This window comes from Prinia subflava, chromosome 1 (genome assembly GCF_021018805.1).
Source record: "Prinia subflava isolate CZ2003 ecotype Zambia chromosome 1, Cam_Psub_1.2, whole genome shotgun sequence".
NCBI classification, from domain to species: Eukaryota; Metazoa; Chordata; class Aves; order Passeriformes; family Cisticolidae; genus Prinia; species Prinia subflava.
The window spans coordinates 12,247,896-12,268,356 of record NC_086247.1 but is presented as its reverse complement, the minus strand read 5'-3'; the positions used below and the strand labels follow the sequence as shown (position 1 = coordinate 12,268,356).

At 39.2% G+C, this 20,461-nt stretch overlaps 1 long non-coding RNA gene across 1 annotated transcript; it reads left to right on the top strand.

Moving 5' to 3' along the window:
• The first annotated feature begins 250 nt into the window (after positions 1 to 250).
• On the top strand, positions 251 to 12,184 carry LOC134561974 (uncharacterized). Its single transcript, XR_010083035.1, has 4 exons — positions 251 to 370; positions 4,768 to 4,922; positions 7,092 to 7,164; positions 11,533 to 12,184. It is a non-coding gene; the product is annotated as an uncharacterized LOC134561974 (long non-coding RNA).
• Positions 12,185 to 20,461: the final 8,277 nt, after the last annotated feature.

Below are 20,461 nucleotides of genomic sequence, written 5' to 3'. Positions count from 1 at the left end.
GGAAGGAAGGAAGGAAGGAAGGAAGGAAGGAAGGAAGGAAGGAAGGAAGGAAGGAAGGAAGGAAGGAAGGAAGGAAGGAAGGAAGGAAGGAAGGAAGGAAGGAAGGAAGGAAGGAAGGAAGGAAGGAAGGAAGGAAGGAAGGAAGGAAGGAAGGAAGGAAGGAAGGAAGGAAGGAAGGAAGGAAGGAAGGAAGGAAGGAAGGAAGGAAGGAAGGAAGGAAGGAAGGAAGGAAGGAAGGAAGGAAGGAAGGAAGGAAGGAAGGAAGGAAGGAAGGAAGGAAGGAAGGAAGGAAGGAAGGAAGGAAGGAAGGAAGAGTTACAAAACGGTGATGTCACAGCGGACACGGGAAGAACTACACGAGGACACGCTGGTGAGCGAAGCAGGAAAAAGGGCGAGTTTATTTACAAAACCTAGTTTTATACATTTCCCATGGTGCCCGTGGATTGGAGGATGGAATTCCACCTCTCAATCCACATTGGTCGAGCTAACTTTCAATCACATTTCTCCTCTTACCTAGAAATATGTAAACAATAAAAGACAGTTAGCCAGTGTTTATAGCAGAAAATGTGATAAGGTGAAATTTCTGACTCTAATATGAAGAATATAACAGAAGGCTTAAAAAAGTCTTCAAAACCAGGGTGACACGGTGGATTTTACTTAGTATTTAACATTACAAAAGCAACCAGCTACCTTCAAATGTGGATTTTGTTCTTAGAAGCCTAACTTGTGCTTTCTAATATGCTGAGGAAACAAGGTCTGTTTCAAGAAGATAGGTGAGATCCAAAGGATAGAGGGATTTTCTCAGGGGGAAAAACAATAAATGATTGAAGAAATTACTACAACCATTTTTACATTTTTGCCCTTTGAGATTTTTCAAGCAGTGAATTAAAGCCTCTGTTAAGGAGCTCACACTGTGTAACAGGGCCTGAGACCTCACAGAAGGGGACACCCATGCTTTACCACTGCACCATTTATCACTCACTGAGCAGGCTGCAGAGGTTACCTCAGTTTATAGGGAACTCATGAAGGGATCTCCAGCACACTTGTTCTCTACCCCAGGTCTGTGTTTATGTAGTAATTATAGCCATGACAGCTAATTGTTTCTCTAATCAATCACACTGGAAGTTTTGTTTGTTTTCCTGTGCTAGGGAACAGGAAGGTTTTACCCTTCTCTAAACAGTGAGAAAGAAATGAAGCATATTTTCCAGACACAAGTTGAAAATTATTATTGAAGAAGGGTTCAATTAGCAAAAATCCTACTTACTATAAGTGAGAGTCTCTATGTGATGACACTGAGTTCTAGGTACAATTTAGAGTAGATTTTAAAAAACACTTTGTAACAAGAGTGAGTTGCCCTTCAGTTGATACATGGAGAGGTAAAATAGATGCCACAAAGTCACTCCACAAGCTGGAAATAATTGTGCATTGCTCTCTAATTATTATTAGACCATACAAGCTCCAGCATCAGACAAGAACCATGCATCTGATTGCAGCCAGGGCTAGCCAGGCTCAGTTGATACAATGGAAAGAAGAAATCTATTTGTTCAGAGAAACCACAGCAGATACAGGAGCCCCTGAGATGAGGAGATGTGTTTTGCCCTTCTCCAATGCCTTGCCATGTTAATTAACAACTCTGACTGCTGACTAAACAAATCTGTCATGAGGCTGGGTTTGCTCCAGGCCTCCACGTGCACCTCTCAGTGGGTCAGTCACTGCTCTGGGTTACTGGTCTATGGCACAGGGCAAAAGCTCCAGCTCCACTCAGTGCACCCACACTGCCCTTCCCGTGCAAATACAAGCACAGGCAGGTCAGGTGTTCTGTTGTTACAGTTTATACTCGTTTTTGTTATATTTGTCAGTGTCAGAATTTCTTACTACATGAAATTAACATTTTGAAAACAGTTACCGTCTACCTTTATGGCTCAGTAAGAAATAAAAAGACACAGTACATCCCTAAACAGTTCATGTGACTCTGCACAGAACAGACTTGCTCTGAATTTGATAAATCTGTTAGGAATTATCCTCATAGAGTCCAACCTACCTGAGAGCAGGAGAATGGACTAAACAAGCTGTTTTCCACTTTTATGTGTTAACAGATTTGTGAACAAACAGCCATAAGTGTAACTTATATAGAGCAAATTTAGGCCCAATGACAATGATGCCATCTGACATTTCACAGACCACATAAAAGTAATTTATGCTCCCAGTTGCCAGGATGCTGGTCATGGACCAGCCCTAAATGTGGGTCAGGGACCCGTGGTCCACAGCTCTAAATCATCATCAGGTACAAGGTAGCCTATCAAAGTTTTTTCCCACTTTATCGTAGGCATTTCAAATAAAGCTGTGTTTATAGATGATCCAAAAGTTTATCATAAAGGAATCTGTAGCCTACACGTGTCCCACTAGAGGAGAAGGGAGTTTGTAGCCAGCATGGTGCCTACTGCAACTTCAGTGTTCATCCACCACTCATAACCACAGGGGAAAGTTCTGCATCCTGTGGGAAAGCTGCACACATGGTGAGAGAGAGGGTCCGGGTGGTCACTGCATTTATGAACAGGCAGGTCTCTGACAAATAAACAGCCAAACGCTGCTGACTCATGTTCCCAGCCTCACACTTCTTTTGGGGGTGAGGAATTCTTTTAATAAATCCACTTATTTAACTTCTCTGCTTACAAAGAACAAAGAAGTTGAAAGGTCACACAACTATCTCTGCTTCCTTCTAATCCTGGAGAACACAGTTTTTCCCTGGATATATAAACACAAGGTAATGTTCTATTGGTGATTCTAACTGAGCTGTAATTGAGTTGTAAATTGCCACTGCGGAGAAACAGAAAAATTAGAAAATCTGATAAATTATGATAATAGACAATACTGAATGATTAGTTTCCTAAATGGTCCAAGAGTGGGAGACATCTGATACAGACCCCATGACCTCTAACTGTTATTAGAATTATTGGGCCACCAGGTTGCTGGATATTTCTGATGCAAAAGTAGAGGCAAAAAATAGGATTTGATAAGTTATGAAAAAAAATGTTATGTGTTCACCTTGCTCCTGGCAGGACATGATGCTCATGCCCGGCAAAGGGATAGCCAACTGACTTACTTAATCCCTCTTGTTGAATTTGGGCTAAACTGAGATTAAAATTATACCTAAGATTTATGTTTACTTTCTTCCTTGAAAGCATTTCTGCTACTGTACTTTGGGGAAGGTTGGATATGAAGTTCTACCCTTTCTCTGCTAGGAACTGGTCAAAGACTTCACTACTAGAACTCATCATTGTTACTGGAATTTAAAACTTATATTTTAAAAATCCATTTCTTTTTCGGTGCGTTATACATCTCTCTTTCAGTATAGCAAATGTTGGCTTCACAGGACATTAAACATTAAAAAAAATGAAAACGTGGTAAGGAAGACAGATTGCTAAAGGGTTTGGATTGTCTATGGTTCCGTAATTAAAAATATGAATTCAGTACTGCATTGATCACAATTCCTTCACTCTTGCCAAAATCTCTACTTAATGTGAATTTTTCTCTGTGTGTTCTGTAAATCTACCACTGAGATGCAAACAGAAAAACTGCAGACACAGGGGACTAAAACAAAACCCAGGAACTCAGCTATGTTCAGATCCAAACTGTTGCTTCAAACAACTAATAACGCAGAAAAAACAAGTTACTTGAACTGTGCACCATTTAAAACCCTTTTTTCCTAATCCTCACTGAGCGCTCTATTAATGGTGAACCCCTGTAGGCAGGCAAGCAGCAGAGGCTTGTATGGTGAAGGAGTTATAAATCAACAGCAAGTCATAGATGTTAAGGTTGTATCTTCCCTAGGAAAAAAAGATATATTTTTAACTTGAATTAGCTACCACCGTGTTTAGCCCTTATGAAGACAAAGTTGTTGATAGCTTTCATAGAGGTTCATGGTACTAAGTAAACTGTGGCTGCCCTCGGCTTTGATCAGATCTTCCAACGTCTATCTAACCTTTCTTCTGGAAGATTTCACCTCACCTTAATATACTATGTTCTCTGTCTTGATTTAAAAATGAAAATGAAATCTTAAGGATAAGAATAACAGGAGGTGTGTTGAGAATTCAAAAGAAACTTAGAGTGATGAGCCATGTCAGTCCTAACTTGATCTAAACAGGGTTTGGCAGCAACTTAAAACTTCAGATGGAAATAAAGGTGGTCTTTGAGTGGTTGGAACCTGGAATAAAGACTAAAGAGCACCTTACCCTAGGATAATAACTGGATATTTATTGAACTTTGAGTTGGTTTCTCATTCAGCACAAGAAAGTCACACAGATCCACAGCAAGTCTGGAAATAAGCTTTTTGCTTTCATGGCACTCCAGAGTTAGTAAGATAAAATGAAGAGTGGGTAATTTAATCAGCCAGAAATCAGAGGAGTAACAGTATTGACTCTGGAGTCTCCATCAGTTCTTGGCTGGTTGTGTCTCCAGGGCTTCTCAGACTTCACATTTGCTCAGGGAAAATTAATTTCTAATGTTTCCCAGAAGAGAAAATTTTGCACCATCTATGAACGAGCTATTTCTTTCATAAAGAGCAGAGAAGTAAATGGCTCTAGAGGGGGGGAACTACAAATTCAGCTTCCCTTTCACTGTTTACATGCAATGCATTCACTGACTGTAAATGTCCCTGTGCTCCAATCATGACTTTGCTCCTGTGCAGGGTAAGGTATGGCACTGCTGGACTTCACACTTGGGTGTGTTAAAACTCTGGACAAGTGCACACCTTCTCTTTCCTTTTAGGACATCTCAAGTGCAGTACTGGGTCACAAAGGCAAAGGTGAACGTTGCAGCCTGAGATCTGCTGAACCCAAAAACACTGAAGACTGATAATCAAGAGACAAGTGGCACTATTTGCTCAGAGGGCTGAGGTTCTGACCACACGGGAGACAGAGTGGGTAAGAAAACAAAGAGATTAATTTTTCTGGATAAGATCTAGTTCACTGAGAACAGCACTAAGAAGTTCTCCCTCTTATTCTGAGAGAGATAATCTCCCCTTTTCTTCTTTTTCTTGCATCTCTTTCATATGCAGGCTTATCCTTATCATGAGCATATCGTATGCTCTTCACTTCATATCATGGTTTTTGTGGCAGTACCATGGTTCACATTTTCTCTTTCACAAACTGTTCTTCACAATGAGTATTCTGAGGCTTCCTGTGCTATGCCACCACTTTAGTAATGATCAATGCATGCTCACAGGTAAATGTGACAATGCCTGTAAGAAATTTTTAATGCAGTAGCACTGCATAATAACACCAACTCTGTAGGAAAGCTGATTGCATCTTACAGCATTTATCAAGCACTAAGTATAAATACTCATTACCATTTGTAGAGTTCATAAGCTTCATTCATCAGTTAGCTTATTGATCATATCATTTCAAAGCTGGATAATATCAAATTCTTTGTCTAATCAAAATCTCTTCCTATCATGCCATTCTTGACTCTCAAGCATTATATTAGCTTAGACACCATATGGGAAAAAACATAATGATACATAACTGAATGATTAAGTTTAACCCATAAACACTCATGTTAATGACTACCAGGTTGCCATGTTCTTCTTTGAAGTACAATGACTATAATTTTATTTTCCCCTACAAAAATCAAAAACCACACTTAATTACGTGGAATAACATAGAATAAATTCCAATTCCATCCAATATAATTTGAGCATTTTAGCTTCCTTAGTTACAAGTTCTGTTTCTTGGAAATTGTGATGTTCATATGACTCTGCTTCATAAGGAAGAATTAATTTTCCTCTTCATTGGTTGGTTTGAGTCTTTGCAATTCCAGAGAGGCCATCTGAGTCCTTTATATCCTCTCCATAAAATTTTGCAATACAATTGCTGGTACTAAATAATCTGGTACTCTTTAAAATGCTCGTGGCTATTTTGTCATGGGTTGTGCATGTAATAATGCAGAGTAATCCTCTTTTCTAGATACTTGCACAGAGAGAATGAGACCTTTATAAATTACTAATGAATACAAAGTAGTTCAAAGAAAATAGCAATATAAGAGGACAGTATTCTAGATATTTCTGAACTAAAATATTACACACCTAGGAAAAGCTATCATTAGATGTTGACATAGTGTTAAAAATAGAATTGAGAATAAACCTGGCTAATCACACATCTCAGTGAGATCTCTCTGAAGCCTTATTTAAATAAGTTAAGAGAGAGTTCCAGAGGAAGTACAAATGCAACTTGTTTATGCCTCGTAGATCTGGGGCTTTTGTCAACCCTTGGCTTCTCACATTTCCCTACATGAGGCTCAGAAAAAGGCCCTGTATGTGTGAAGGAGTCCAGCATGTGTAAGCTATTAGAACTATGACACAATTTTGCCTCCTGTTTGCAATGCAGCAACTCCTGCAAAGGAAACTAGGGCATACCCCCAGGACTTCAAGTGGGGGTATCAGGAGGGATGGATCCATTCCTGAATGTGAGCATGGAGGACTTCCTCTGACTTGGTCCTTACACATCTCACACATTTCCATTGGTGATTTCCATTTCAACCAAGGTACATGGCTCTCATGCACCCAAAGTCATCTCCAGGTGACCCACCAGCAAGTTGGCAGACAGGTGAACCTACAGAAGAAATGCCATGTGTTGTTCTGCAGGCATTTTGCATTTTGTAGGAAAATCACTGTCTCCAGAACAACCCACGTAGGAGTAACACATGCTGTAGAGCAAAGGCAGACCCTGGTGAGACTATTACATCAGAGGTTTCCTTGTGCTGCATTCATTCCAAGTTCATACTTTTTTTTCTTTTATTTCAGACAGAGTGCATTGACCTTTCACAAGAGAATGAAAAATAAGCTTTTCCTCACTGGCCAAAGTAGACTGGGAGCAAATGCTTTTGACTGAGATAAATATTTCATTATAATGTCTCTGTGGTGTAGACTTTCTCTACTTCATTGGTTTAGTAAACTTTTTCTTCTACAGAAAGAAGATATTAATCATTACAGTTTGTCCTAAGATGATCTTCTATTTGAAGTTTTTTACCTGCCAGGAAAAGAAAACTGTCCTAATTTAACAAAGTTATTGAGAAAGCTTAGTGGTCTTTTTCAGAACTATTGAAGAACTGGAAATAATTCTGTGCTGTATTACCTTCTTCTACTCTGCCACATGAACAGTTCATAAGGTATCCCATACATGTAGATCTCATTCTAACGATCCTCCGCTAAGCTGTGAGCTTGTGTTGTTTCTTCATTTCTCAAGAGAAAGTTATTCCAAAACATCTGTAAAGTCTCAGTGTTGTCCACCCATGATTCCTGACTGTCCCATGTCAGCTGTGCTCAAAAACATGCTAGAGAGTAAAAGATCTGCTCTGAGTACCTATCATATAGGGTTCATTTGAAAAATGCCTCATAAGTTGATCAAAATCTGAAAAACATTAAGAGCAATTTGTTCTTTTGAACAGAAATAAGCTTATGAGCATTTCTGCTTTGATGGCTTCCAATAGCAGAAAATAAGAGTCCTGCAGTGAGTGCCTCTCCTAGTGCAGCTTGTTTACACACAGGGCCTCAGTGAGACAATGGAGCAAGATTGGTTGGTGGCCAAGCACTGTAACATGAACTGATGGAAAAGAGAGATTGGACCTGATGTTTACCACTCTTCACAAAAGCAAGTGCCCCGTTGGCAGCACAGCAGAAAGGGATGTTGTGTGTGCATTTGCAATTTAAGTATGGGAATGGGTGAACACAGGCAGGCATGAGCTACCCTGCTCATGATTGAAGTTGGTCAGATAGAAACCAAACGAGAAGCTTTATAGCTGACTTCCTATGGGCTCTGTTCTCTGGGCAGTAAATCCTGCTTCTCAGGCTTGCTACCTCACATGCAGCTCCAGCTACACAACTCTCACTTGAGTGCAGGAGCTCAGGTCTGCCTTCAGATACATCCACTGCCTGCAAGCAGGAGAAAGAATATACTTTATATATATATGTATATCTCAGTCTCTAAGAAATATGCAAGTCAAGGTGTAAGAATATATATCTGGAAGAGACTGCTGAGGTCAGACACTTTCATTGCAAGCATCAGAATCACTGCTGTAAAAAGATACATCTTCCTCTTTTTAATTCATTTCCAGAGCTGAAAGCTCTTCCAGAGTCTATCTGCTCAAATTGTAAGAACTTTTTGCCATTCCATATTTAAATAGATGCATGGGCCATTTATATACTATTGCTGATATAGAACATTTTCATTCTTGTGGGTTTGCATTCAATTAATTAGGTTAGTGAATTTCTTCTGATACCTAGTTCAAGGATGAAACTTTCTGCCCTATTGCAAGCACAAATAAAGAACTAAAAATTAGAGCCTACTTTAAAGTGTTAACAGATTTATCCTAAATTCAGATAAAAGAGTTTGGAGAGGGTGAAGAAACCATGGGCAGCATCAGGCAGTGTGAGAGCCACCAACAGTTGACTCATATCTGCATTTTTATAATGACCATATGTGAAAAATAATTAGAAACACAGAAAAGAATCAGCTATGTCATTATTTGGAAATAACCCACCAGGGGAAAACAAAACCAAACACAAAAAAGCAGAGAACATCTGTATTTGAAAATAAAATTATCTTTCCATGACTTCTCAGGAAAATAGATTGTATGCAATGAGAGATGGCACAGAAGCTTGAAAGTAAAAAATCTGGAGGAAAGAAGGAGTCAGTAAACTGCCTGTAATAGTATGTGACCTAGAAAGAAGATGGGAATGTGACAAAGGGACTGCAGAGCTTTAAACATGCAGAAGTACTCTGGTTTTGTCACTGAGCAGATGCCCTCCCCACAGCTTACCAGGCTCAAGCTGGGGATACACTAGGATTCAGTGAGGAAAACATAATTTTCTAAATCAATAGCATTGCTTTTGGCCATGTATATGTTTCTTAGGAAGTCTCACTACAAACACAGTCAAGGTTCAACTCTTATGAAGCCTGACACAAGCCAGTCTTTTCATAAAATGCCTGCAAAACTTATTATTTCTTTTGTCTGGCTCTGCGTTTGTCTGTCAGTAATTGGAGTTTGTTTTAAAACAAAAGTTATTTATCTAAATTATGTTGTGACTAGTCTGACCTTCCCATTATATCTACACCCTCTGGAGCAATTAGTGGTGAAATTTCCTCCTGCTTTATAAATCAATAAATTATTTAGACAAGATATCACTTTGAACTGCCAGCATGTGACAACCAGAAGCATAATAGACAGCCCACAAGAAAGCAGAATACTCCTTTACCTGCATGCCTTTCTAACAAGCAAGAGTAAAATCACGATTTCTTTCAAATGTAATAGTCTGAGTAAAAGTCATCTTTTCTTTAACTAGCTGAAGAGGCGTAGTGTGCATTGCCTGTAACATGCTTCTGAACACTGGCAGAGGAGAACCTGCCTTCCACCAGGGATTCCAGACCTTTGGACAGAGTAGCTTGAGTATGACTAAAAGGGTTGCAAAATCTTTAAACAGAATCCCATAAAGCATATAATGTACCCTCTCCTTGCATCTACTACAGCAATTAATGCCAATAAGTATAAACTAATTATTAACATCTGTGTTGAGAGCAGTAAAGCTGCATTTGCTCTCCCAGAGCTTCAGAGGAGAAAGCTCTATTTCAGCTTCAAACACCCTGAGAGAGCAGACCAGAGTAACACTTGAATCAAGAAACAAAACAATATTTTTCACTACTGCTTTTTATTACAACTCCATCTTAACAGACCTTTAGCAACTATTTAAAAAGGCTTTAGTCTTCATCTCAGTAATGTATGTCTGCCCCCACTGAAATGACAGGTCAGGTCAAAAATTTTCTTTACCAGTGACCCAGGGATCAGTGATTTCCAATCACTGCCTGGAAGACCACGCAGTTACCAAAGCTCACTAATCTGGGGGCAGTGATCTATTTCTCATTTTCCACAATGGCAGATTTCATAGGCATGATGTTCATTGATGGGATCACCTGAGCAGTGTCACCTCTCCAATCTGTGTTTTGCTCTAGAGATGCTTCAAAGAGCTCAAAGCTGCCAGCTTGTCACACACTGTGACTGCTCTCTGCTTAGGACAATGGCAGAACAAAAAAGAAGGATCTGGCTTGGAGGAGGACTAGAGGTTTTCCTTAAATCTATGATTTGTAAGGTATGTCCCATTCTGCTTGGAAAAGCTCCAAAAGGTGTTGTTGCAGTTGGGAGAAGGTACTTGACTGGTTTATGAGTGTCATTTCCAAAATGAATCCACACTGGGAGAGAGCAAAGAAACTCATGAATTGAGACAACAGGCAGTGTGCACAGGAGTTTCAGCTTCTGTTTGCTTACAGAACCATGCCAGCATCTAGCACTTCCAGTTGGATCCTCCTCAGTTTCTAAAGAGCACTGTACCCACCCTGTTAAATTAACCCTTTTTTTTTTTCTTTTCCATGGCAGGCAAAAGCATATCCACCAAATCTTTCTTCATGTTTATAAAACTATATCAGCATTGATTTGAGGGCAACATATCAGGTTGTTTACACTAGCAAATTATTTCTAACTACACTTCTAGAACACCTCTACAGAGAATACATGTGAAGGATAGAACTCAGTCAATTTTTAACTGCTTGAATGTTTTAGGACACAATGGGTGCAAACAGTAGTAGGACTGATCTTTCTCTATACTAGTATTTGCCTGGTTTAAGGACCACAGGAATTATAATCAATGAAATAGTTGTCTTTTTCCAGTGAGATGCTGTAATGTGTGTTCTAAGACACCTACAACATCCCTACCTAATGACAGTGCAGGTTTCCAGAAACTGATTCCCAGCAGCAATCACAGCTTCACTACCAGCCACGAGCTTCTCTTGTGCCGTTCCACATCTAAGCCCTGGGAATTATCTGCTTTTATGTTTCATTTGCTTGATTATTGCAGCTTCTGAACCAGATGGCAAAAAATTTAATTAGCAATAAAGTTTTAATAGGAAAACAGAAAACTGTATTTACCCTAACTGTAGACCAGAAATGCTAAATTCTAGTTTAAAAGTTGATTTGTCTTCCCTTCATTACCTCTTTTTGGTGCTTTCTTTCAGAGAATTGTATTCAATATCTTTTAGGTCCTTTATAAAATACTGCCCTAAAAAGGGGACGTGTATTTTCATGTTGGGATTGCTTGACATTACAAGGAGGTACTTTTTGTAGGGCTCTACATCTGGAGGCTCATCACATTCCCTGAAGTACTAATTCCACCTTTATCTTAGTCAAAGATTATACACAAGCTTTTTGTTTGGTTTTGTACTAACCTGAACCCAAATGTCACAAGTACCATAGTAAAAGAAAAAAATAGTCATAGCATATGCTGACTGACATGGTGAGCTTCCTCATTTATTACAAGCATAGTTCTTCCAATATAAAATATAAAAAAAAAAAACCCTAGGTGCATTATATTGTTGGCCTTGTTGTGAATCTCATTAGGGCCAGCCATTTATCAGCCAGTACAGTGAAAATTTCCTGTATTTTTGTTGCACTTGAAGTTTCATGGGATGTCACTTTCCTTTTTCTCTACAGCTCCCTGACCCACAAAACTGGCCATCCACCAAATCTGGCTATCCAGGAACTCTGAACATGACTGAAAGCCTGTTGGGAGCTAAACTGACACCATGACCTGAATGACACTTGCAGCTGAAGCCAGGTGGGACAGACCAGTCCATGGAGTAAGAGTGCTTCTATGAACCCTTGGTCCTGCAGAAGTCTTCTGGGAATGTGTGGAAAATACATCTCTTTGGACAAGTGAAGCAGGCACATAACACCACAATGCCTTGTGCTGGTGTTTGTGCCAGTCAGGAGAGTTTACTGTACTAGACAGCCTGCTGGGAAATGACCTTGGCAGGGTGGTGAGGAACATCAAACATGTAGAAGTCTGGTGATGGGCACTAAATAAAGCCTGTCCCCACAATGTTGTCTCATCTATTGCACATGTGAAGAAGCTTTTACAGCTGAGCTCTTTTGATGGAAAGGGCAAGCAGAGATTATCTAGTGTGCCTTTCTCAATCTGTGTGGCTGGCCTCCCAGGGAAACGCTCTGATCTTTTCCTAGTACAGCACGTGTGTGTAACTCTGGGGCAAATAAGAAATGGAATGTGGGTCATTTATTTGTTTAGTTCTGTGCAGACCCCCAACAGCCTGTGCTGGCTACTCAGTGCTGAATGCTTATTATTCAAAGGATGCCTCCTTGCTAGGGCTAATCCCAGCCCTGAAGAAGTCGATGGGAATCTTCCCCTTGACTTGAGGATGCTTGGGATAGAGACACAATCTTCCTCACTTCACGTTCTCATTGAACTCAGCAGGGTGTCTGAATGTGTGAGGAAAGAGCTGCTGGTCCTTCAGTTACTCAGTGTCAATATTAACCAAGAACCTAAATACAAGCAATGGGCTTTCCCACACTTGTTAATTAAATGTGCTTCCTCTATTCTCTGCCACTTTTTACATTAAAGGATCTCCATTGTTTTGGTTTAGCATTAATGATCATATCTGGGAAGCATGTTGAGAAGTCGGCACCATAATCCCAAATTACCAGCATGATGTTAGAATGTATTTTTTAAATATGGCAATGGGAAGTCAGAGTTTATTGAGCGGGTTTTACTTTGTTTCTGGTCTGCTACAAAAAACAAATTTAGTTCATCCTGTTCATATGTTAAAATACTAGTTTAATCATACAAGATAACTCATCTTTTTCTGCCATCTAGTGACAAAAAATGCAGCTAAGACAGTTTATAGCCCTTCTAATGATGTCATTTTATTCAGTCACAGTCCGGCAATAATATACAAGTCTCAGCATGGGTTTTTCTGGCAGTTCCAGAGCACTTTGTGTGATTTGAATGGCGGACAAAGCATAGACCTTGTGTTTTGTCCTCTCATGTATCACCATTTTGATAATTGCTTTTAGCCTCTCATCATGTACATAATGACTAGGTCAGTCTTTCAATGCAGAAAGAACATCCCCAGTGTAGAAATCTACTTGCCTTAAATGTCTTCAAAAAAACTCTCCCGACACATCATCTGGGCCAATTCTGTCTTTCTGACAAGAAACATTAAAATCTTCTTTCTGCCATTGACAGGTTACACACAAGCACACGCAATACGATTATGCAGTGATGGTATTAAGACAATCAGTGGCCACCAGGGACAAGCAAATAAATAGTTACTATATTTAGCCCAAAGACTGTATATTTCTCTTTTTTTTCCTTCTATTGTAATTGAAGGCATGCTTCACTGATGTCAGTAAAACCATGAATGTACCTAAAATTTAATAATATATTTAAAATGCTTTGGTCGAGCAAGCCATTCACCTCCTATTCCATAAAAACTTTGTTGTGAAGCTATGATATGAATTGAGAATTTTCCTAATCCTTGCCTAACCATTGCCTTACACAAACATAAGAATGAATTTTCTGGATTCTTTTATTTAGGCACCTGTATAGACACCAGAAACCCATTTCTCATCTTTTAATACCATCTGAGTTACAAGAGTTGTTATGTAGAATTTAAATAGGCTGCCTGATTTTTCCCTAAACAAGATGCCTCATTCAGATCCCATTAAAACATTTTTTTTTTAAATCTGAAAATTTCAGTACACATTGGATCAGACCCAAGATAAGCCCATGAAGAACTGGTGATGACATTCAGCCTCTGTATTACATAAACATAATCCTTGCCAGTTCAGGAAAGTAAATTACCTCTGCGTCTTTTTCCAGACAATGTCAAAATCATCAGATAAGGTGAGCCAGAATGACAACACACATTAACATATCACCTCTATCTTTACATTAAACATTGCAGCCTTATTAGCAACAGCTGGCTACCTCGTTATACTCATCAGAGCAAGTTTCCAGACTAGAATTAACAAATCAAAGCCATTGTTTTTGCATTATTTCCAGTGAATTATGGTATTATTTTCTTCTCTAATAAGGGGGAAGTGCTGCAGTGTCTCATTACCCCTGTGTAAGGCATTATTAATGAAGATCACTGTGCACTCGGGAGTGTTGTCTTACAGGTATTTGACTGTTGAGGATGTGTGTTTGGGATTCTCCTAAACTGTGACATCAATATAGGTATTGAACAGTAATATATCCCATTACAGAAAATTTACTGTCATTTTAATGATGTGGTTTAAAAGATTATCTGTGCCAAAACACTGCATTTTTAATTTCAAATAAAAAGAAAAGAGTTCACATAAAATTACGTGATAATGACAAGCATTTGTGTCAAATGGCTATCAAAACTCTATGGAAACTGAGGTCAATGGAAAGTAAAGAGAAGCCTTATAAGATACTGAGGCACCAGATGCATTTTGTAACCATCTCATAGAAACAACAACAAGTCCATGACTGTGTCTTCTTTAAACAAATGAATGATATATTTGTTTAACTTTGCATTTTCTTCATTGTCTTCAAGTCTCTTCAGGTACATCACTTTATATGAGAAAAGAAAGTGATCTCTTATCTCTGAAATAAAAGTTAAATAGAAAAACCAAGGCCAGCATTGTTTTTTGGGGTTTCCATCAAGGCAGGGTCTTGCTGGAACAAAGCCAGATGACTGTCCTGGTCCCCACATGTGTCCCTCCACTGACACAGACACAGAGGGTTCTTTGAGAGATTGGTTTCTGAGATCAACAAGAAAATACTGACCATAAGGGAAAAGAGATATTTTCAGACATCACCGTGCACTCTTATTTTTTAAATATCCTTTTTCCACTTTGAGATGTTTTCCCACAAACTCTCCTTATGTTTGATGAATAAATAGACCACACAGAGAAACCTTGGATGAAATATCAAACACAAGCTCAGAAAATTAGAAACTGTAATCCTCAGTCAGTCTTGTTGCATCAATGATCAGTGTAATGCAACCTCTGTGACTTTGAATGTCATAGATCAAACCCTAAAGGAACAGGACAGAACTATTGTATAATTACCAAAAAAATTACTTTTTTTGTTGGGGAATTTTGTTAGGGAATTTTGTTCGGTTTTATTTGGTTGGGAGTGGAGAGGGAGGTTGTTTTAAGGGGGCTTTTCTGGGGGTTTCTGGTTTGCTTTTTAATGGGTTTTTCCAGTTTGGTTTTTGTGGTGGGGTAATATTTGTAACAGCAAATAATTTTACATTTCCAGTAAACCATAAGTCTGAAAAGCATTTAATTCAATGAGTCTAAAGAGACTTAAGCATATATATGCTTAGAAACTTTAGAAACCTTAAAAGCCTGATTGCTGTATTTTCACAATGAATAATTTAGAGAAGTAGTACTGGTGTCTAACAATAATTCAAGAATTACCTCCAATCTAAGTCTACTAGCCTGTAGTAGTGGGATTCTTCTGACTACATCCAGACCCCTGTGTATGTACAGGTCACCCTACTCTTCACTGCTGTCAGTGCAGAGCCAGACAGCAAAGTCAGTGGTGGTTTTGGAGCAATTCATTTCATCCAAATTAGTTTTCAATATTTGATGGACATGAATCACAGCCTGAACTCTGTCAGCTCAGCTGACTGAGCCTGCACCCACTGCAGATCAAGACATACAGGGCTGCAATACCCACATCAAAGGCACCTAAACCAAAAGATATCTCTGCCTTATTCCTGACTTGTGATGAATTCTGAAGACTTGTGATATTCTTTTTTGTTCTCAACTGACAAGATATAAGCGAGATGATGTGTTATATGTATGCTAAAATGCCACTTCACTGCAGCCATGTGTCAAGTTCACAGGGGTAGGAGTCTGAGGACCTCACACAGAGGATGTTCTGGTTAAAGATGCCGTTTTGGAGATGCAACATAAAATAAAGGTGCTTATATGAAAAGGACTGAAACCTCCGCCAGTTCCTAGAACAGGTGTTTAAAATAGTTATGCCTTTTTATGTCTTCATTAAAAACCATACAATTTTATTTAGACTCTAGGTATATACCTTGTCTATCTTAAAGACACCTTGTGGTATGAATCTCTCTAGTCATCTTTCTAAATTATACATCAATTAACCAGATTTGATTCCTAGAAAAATTAGGCTATTGTCAAATCACTGGGTAAATGCAGAGACTAAATTTAATTCCTGAACCACATCCACACACAGCAGTTCTGTGCATGTGTTGACCTATTTGCAGAGGGTGTGATCAAGAGTTTGTCTGGCTCAAAAGCTCCTGTATCAAAGCCCTAGAGAGGAAAAGTTGTGACGACAGCAATGCAAAATGCATCTGTCAGTTGTAATTACACTGCTATTTATTTACTCGGGGTAGACACTTGTACCTTTAGAAATAGATTGAGACAACTGTCTGCTTTTAAACAAGTAATGAAAGAGACATGGTTATAGCCATGAGGCTGCACAAGGTATGGATGTAGAAGTACTTATGGCTCTGTCCCAGTTTTTGATAGTATCAAACCCAGGAAGGCTTTAATGCAGTGAATGGCAGTTATCCACACAGACAAAAAGATCATTCTAACTCTTCTTTGGAATAAGTTTATCGTGAAAATGTGAGATAAAATTGCAATTTTATTAAAAAGTGGTCTTATAATAAAAAATTATGTTACATTTTCCTCAGACTACCAGGAGCAACCTTAGTCTTATGTTCCAGTTCAGTTCATGAAGCCACTAGCCTCAGTGACCTGGGTGCAGCTCTTGAAAACCCAAAGATATGACTTGACCCAGGTTTGTTGATTTCCAGAAACTAAGCTACAGAATCTCAGAGTGACCATGGACAAGAAACCTCACTCACAAGAACATGCTCAGAGTTCCTGTGAGTCAGGTGGCATGTGGTAACTTGTCCATGTGTCTGTGTGTCCTCCTGGCCTAGTTAGAAGGATTTAAATAGTATTTGGATTTTATTATTAGATTTCATTATATATATTTGGCACTTTATTTATATACTATGTATTATATATATATTATTGAATGCATAGCAGAGTTATTAATTGCGAGGGCCATGGTTTCAGAGTCACAGTCTGATTTTCAGGCCAGAAATAGTATTGTATGCTGGTTTACAAGCTTCTCACCTCTTTTCTGCTTCTCCCTTCTCATGCCAGATGAAGGATATTAATTTACTAAAGTTCCAAAAAAGCAATAAAACATTACCCACCATGCAGTGACCATTGTGCAGACAGAGACACTTCTCTTTTGCATGAGCATTTAATCCTGTTTGCAGTCTAGCTGTAAGTGATGGGAATCAGTGATAAGGGTTATGTTCCCAGAAGCCACAGAGCATCTCTGTGTAGCACTGAGCTAAAGCCTGCCTTTACAGGGAAATATTTTAGGCTTTCATCCACCAAGGGCCATGGGAGTCCAATGGAAGGAATTAGCTGTGTGCCAAATATTATTAATAACATTAACATATTAAGGACTGTCTACTTACTGCCAAGTAAAATAAAATTAAAACATGTTAGCATAGTGGGAAAAACCAATTCAATTAAAAAAAAAAACCAGTGGGATTATTTGTTCTGAGTTAGGAAACAGAATTTCAGATCTGAGGCCACATGCAAGTTTGGAGTTATTTTCAGTCATTCTCTTCATTTCTTTGTTATAAAGTAGCAGACTGATCCACAACCATTTTGCTGGCTCACAGGGACTACCAGATTTTCTACCCATATGGAGCTAGGGCTGCTATGAAACATTAGCTGGGTCTCCAGTTTGTCATACCTGCATACCTGGTCCCCCCTTGGGAACAGAAAGGCTGCTGTGCTGGTAGCCCAGTTCCACGGTGAGAAACTTCCATTGCAGTGTGACAGCCTTGAAGGCAAATGTCTCAGGAGAGGGAGGGGAGGGCAGCAGCATCTCTGCTATAAGGACAGGCTGAGAGAGTTGGGGTGGCTCAGCCTGAAGAAGAGAAGGCTCTGGAGAGACCTAAGAGCAGCCTTTCAGTACCTAAAGGGGACCTGCAATAGACTGGAGAGGTGCACTTGACAAGGGCACGTAGTCACAGGACAAGGGGCAATAGCTTCAGTGTAAAAGAGGGAAGATTTATATCAGTTATTATGAAGAAATTCTTCACTGAGGGCAGTGAGGCACTGAAATGGGTTGCCCAGAAAAGCTGTGGATAGTCCATTCGTGGAAGTGTTCAAGGCCAGTTTGGATGGGCCCCTGAATAATCTGATCCAGTGGATGGCATCCCTGCCCAAGGGCAGGGGTTGGAGCTAGGTGATATTTCATGTCCCTTCCAGCCCAAACCATTCCATCATCCTGTGTTTCTGTGACTGGCCCTGCTGTCTGTGCAGCCAGGCAGCTTGGCTGACTGTCAGCTTTGTTTCCCAGGAGTCAAAAGCTATTCCTTTTAGCTACCCAGAGACAGAGCTTGTCACTTTCAACAAAATGTCATAAAAACAGTCCAGCTGAAAAAAAAATGGCTTTCACTCCTTGTGGCCCTTTTATTCTTTGCTGGCTTTTCACAAATATGATGGGCTTTACATTCTCTGATTCAGCCAGCAAAGCTGTGAACACCTCTGCTCTGTTCATAACTGCTCAGGATTGTCAGTACCAATCTACTCAGTTCAGGGTAATAGACCCTGCTATTCGCCATAGGATGTGAGATTTGCTTTTGTCCACAGCTTTCACTTCAAACCACGTGTAATGCTACACAAATCACGTCACTGGGTGATGTTCCAGGCTGAGTGGGCCCTTCAAATATGAAGAGTCAGCTCCTACTGTGGCCTCCAGCCTGGGGAATAGTAAAGATCCATCTCCTTTTATAAATAGGTAAGCTAAAGCTATTCACATCATAAAACAGTTTGAGGGAATATACTGTGTTCTGAGTGCAGACTGTGGAAGAAGCAGCAGAGACACAGAGAAATGAGGTCCTAATTCTCACATACCCACAAGATGATTTGTGTATTTAATATCAAAAGTGCAGAGAACAAGTCTGGCTGGTACCTGGATATAAATGTGTGTACTTTCATTGCTGGATACATATTTGTTCTTAAGTTTTTGCAAAAGGACAGATACTTGAGACTGGGAACATACAAAATCCATAGAAACTCTACGGCCATATCTGTGATGTCCTTAAGGATGTGTTGATTTGCACTATTATCAGATGAACTGAAATGAATGTTCCTCACTGTTTCTTAGTAGAATACAGTCAAACATTTCTTGATCCTGAGCATTAACAGTATTCTGCTAGAAACAGGGGGAAACTATTACTGTTGAGTAATCGCTGCCTGGAAATTGTGGTGTTGTCACAGAATGGTTCCAAACTGAGCTTCCAGGATTCATCAGTATCCTTTTATACATAATAGGCAGTTGAATTCAACAGGAAACTTTGTGCTGCACAGAGGAAAAAAATCCTGGCTCTGTTTAAAAAAATAAAAATTGAATTTTATTTATTTTTGAGTCTTAAGCCTCAATTATGCCTTTTCTTTTTCCCTAGTCGCCTACACAGGTATTGATCTTATACAAATGATTATACAGAAAATGTATGTATAGATGCCACTGACTGTATCAGTTAGCACACTTTCCCTGAGGATCACACTGGGAAAACACTCTAGATGAAGGAACAGATGCAGGAATGCTGTGACATGATTACTTCACTGAAAAAAAATGAGTGATGGCAAAGAAAGGAGCAAAGTACCTTTCCTAAGCAGCTCCTGGCTCTTTCAGCCAGCTTCATTTTGAGCCACTGGTCTATGATTAGCAACATTTTGCTCCCAGCCCCAGATTCAAACACTTTTATTAATTTTATTTTGGCAGAACCTAATGTTAGCAAGAGGTAGATGCATTTTTAATATCTGGGAAAAGAATTTCCTGTTCACTTCTATTTACAGTTGTTTGTATTTCATTATCATCTATTTAGATGAAGTTTTAATAGTTTACCAGCTCATGAAAGTTTACAGACATTTCCTTGACCAGATCTAGTTCTAATGAAAGAGTAAAGAAGATATTTTATAGCAGCATTGCTGACGTACACTACTGGTGATACTACATTTGAAATGCAACAGTTCTCATAGCATTAAGTATGGAAAGGAAGCTGGGATGACCAATATTTCAAATTCCAGTGGTTGTCCAGACAGAATTCTGTTTGTTAGCAATAATGACAAAATGCCTGTTGCTACTTTTACATTGCAAACCATTTTCCTCCTGTGGTTAATTTACTCCAGGTGAACGTTTTGGACAAACTCTGTGTGTAGAACCTACAAATAACTACGTTCTTTAAACAGATTTTACTAAACAGTATTAAATATTATATTAAACAGAAATAAAAATGGCATGCCCAAGCAATAATAAACATTGAAGGAAGGCAGAGGGAATACCACATCCTCCTGCACTGAGACTCAGAGAGAAATCCTCTTGGGAAAGTGAAAATGGATTTACCATGGATAAAAGAAAAAGGATACAGTGTGAGAGGATGCTATTTTCTCTGCCTTAGGCAATATACAACACATTTTTACCAGCTGGAAAAGTGTTGCTGCCGCTTACAAAATAACTGTGGTAGAGCTGTAACTTTGATTTTGCCAAATTTGGAGGGCCACATTCATG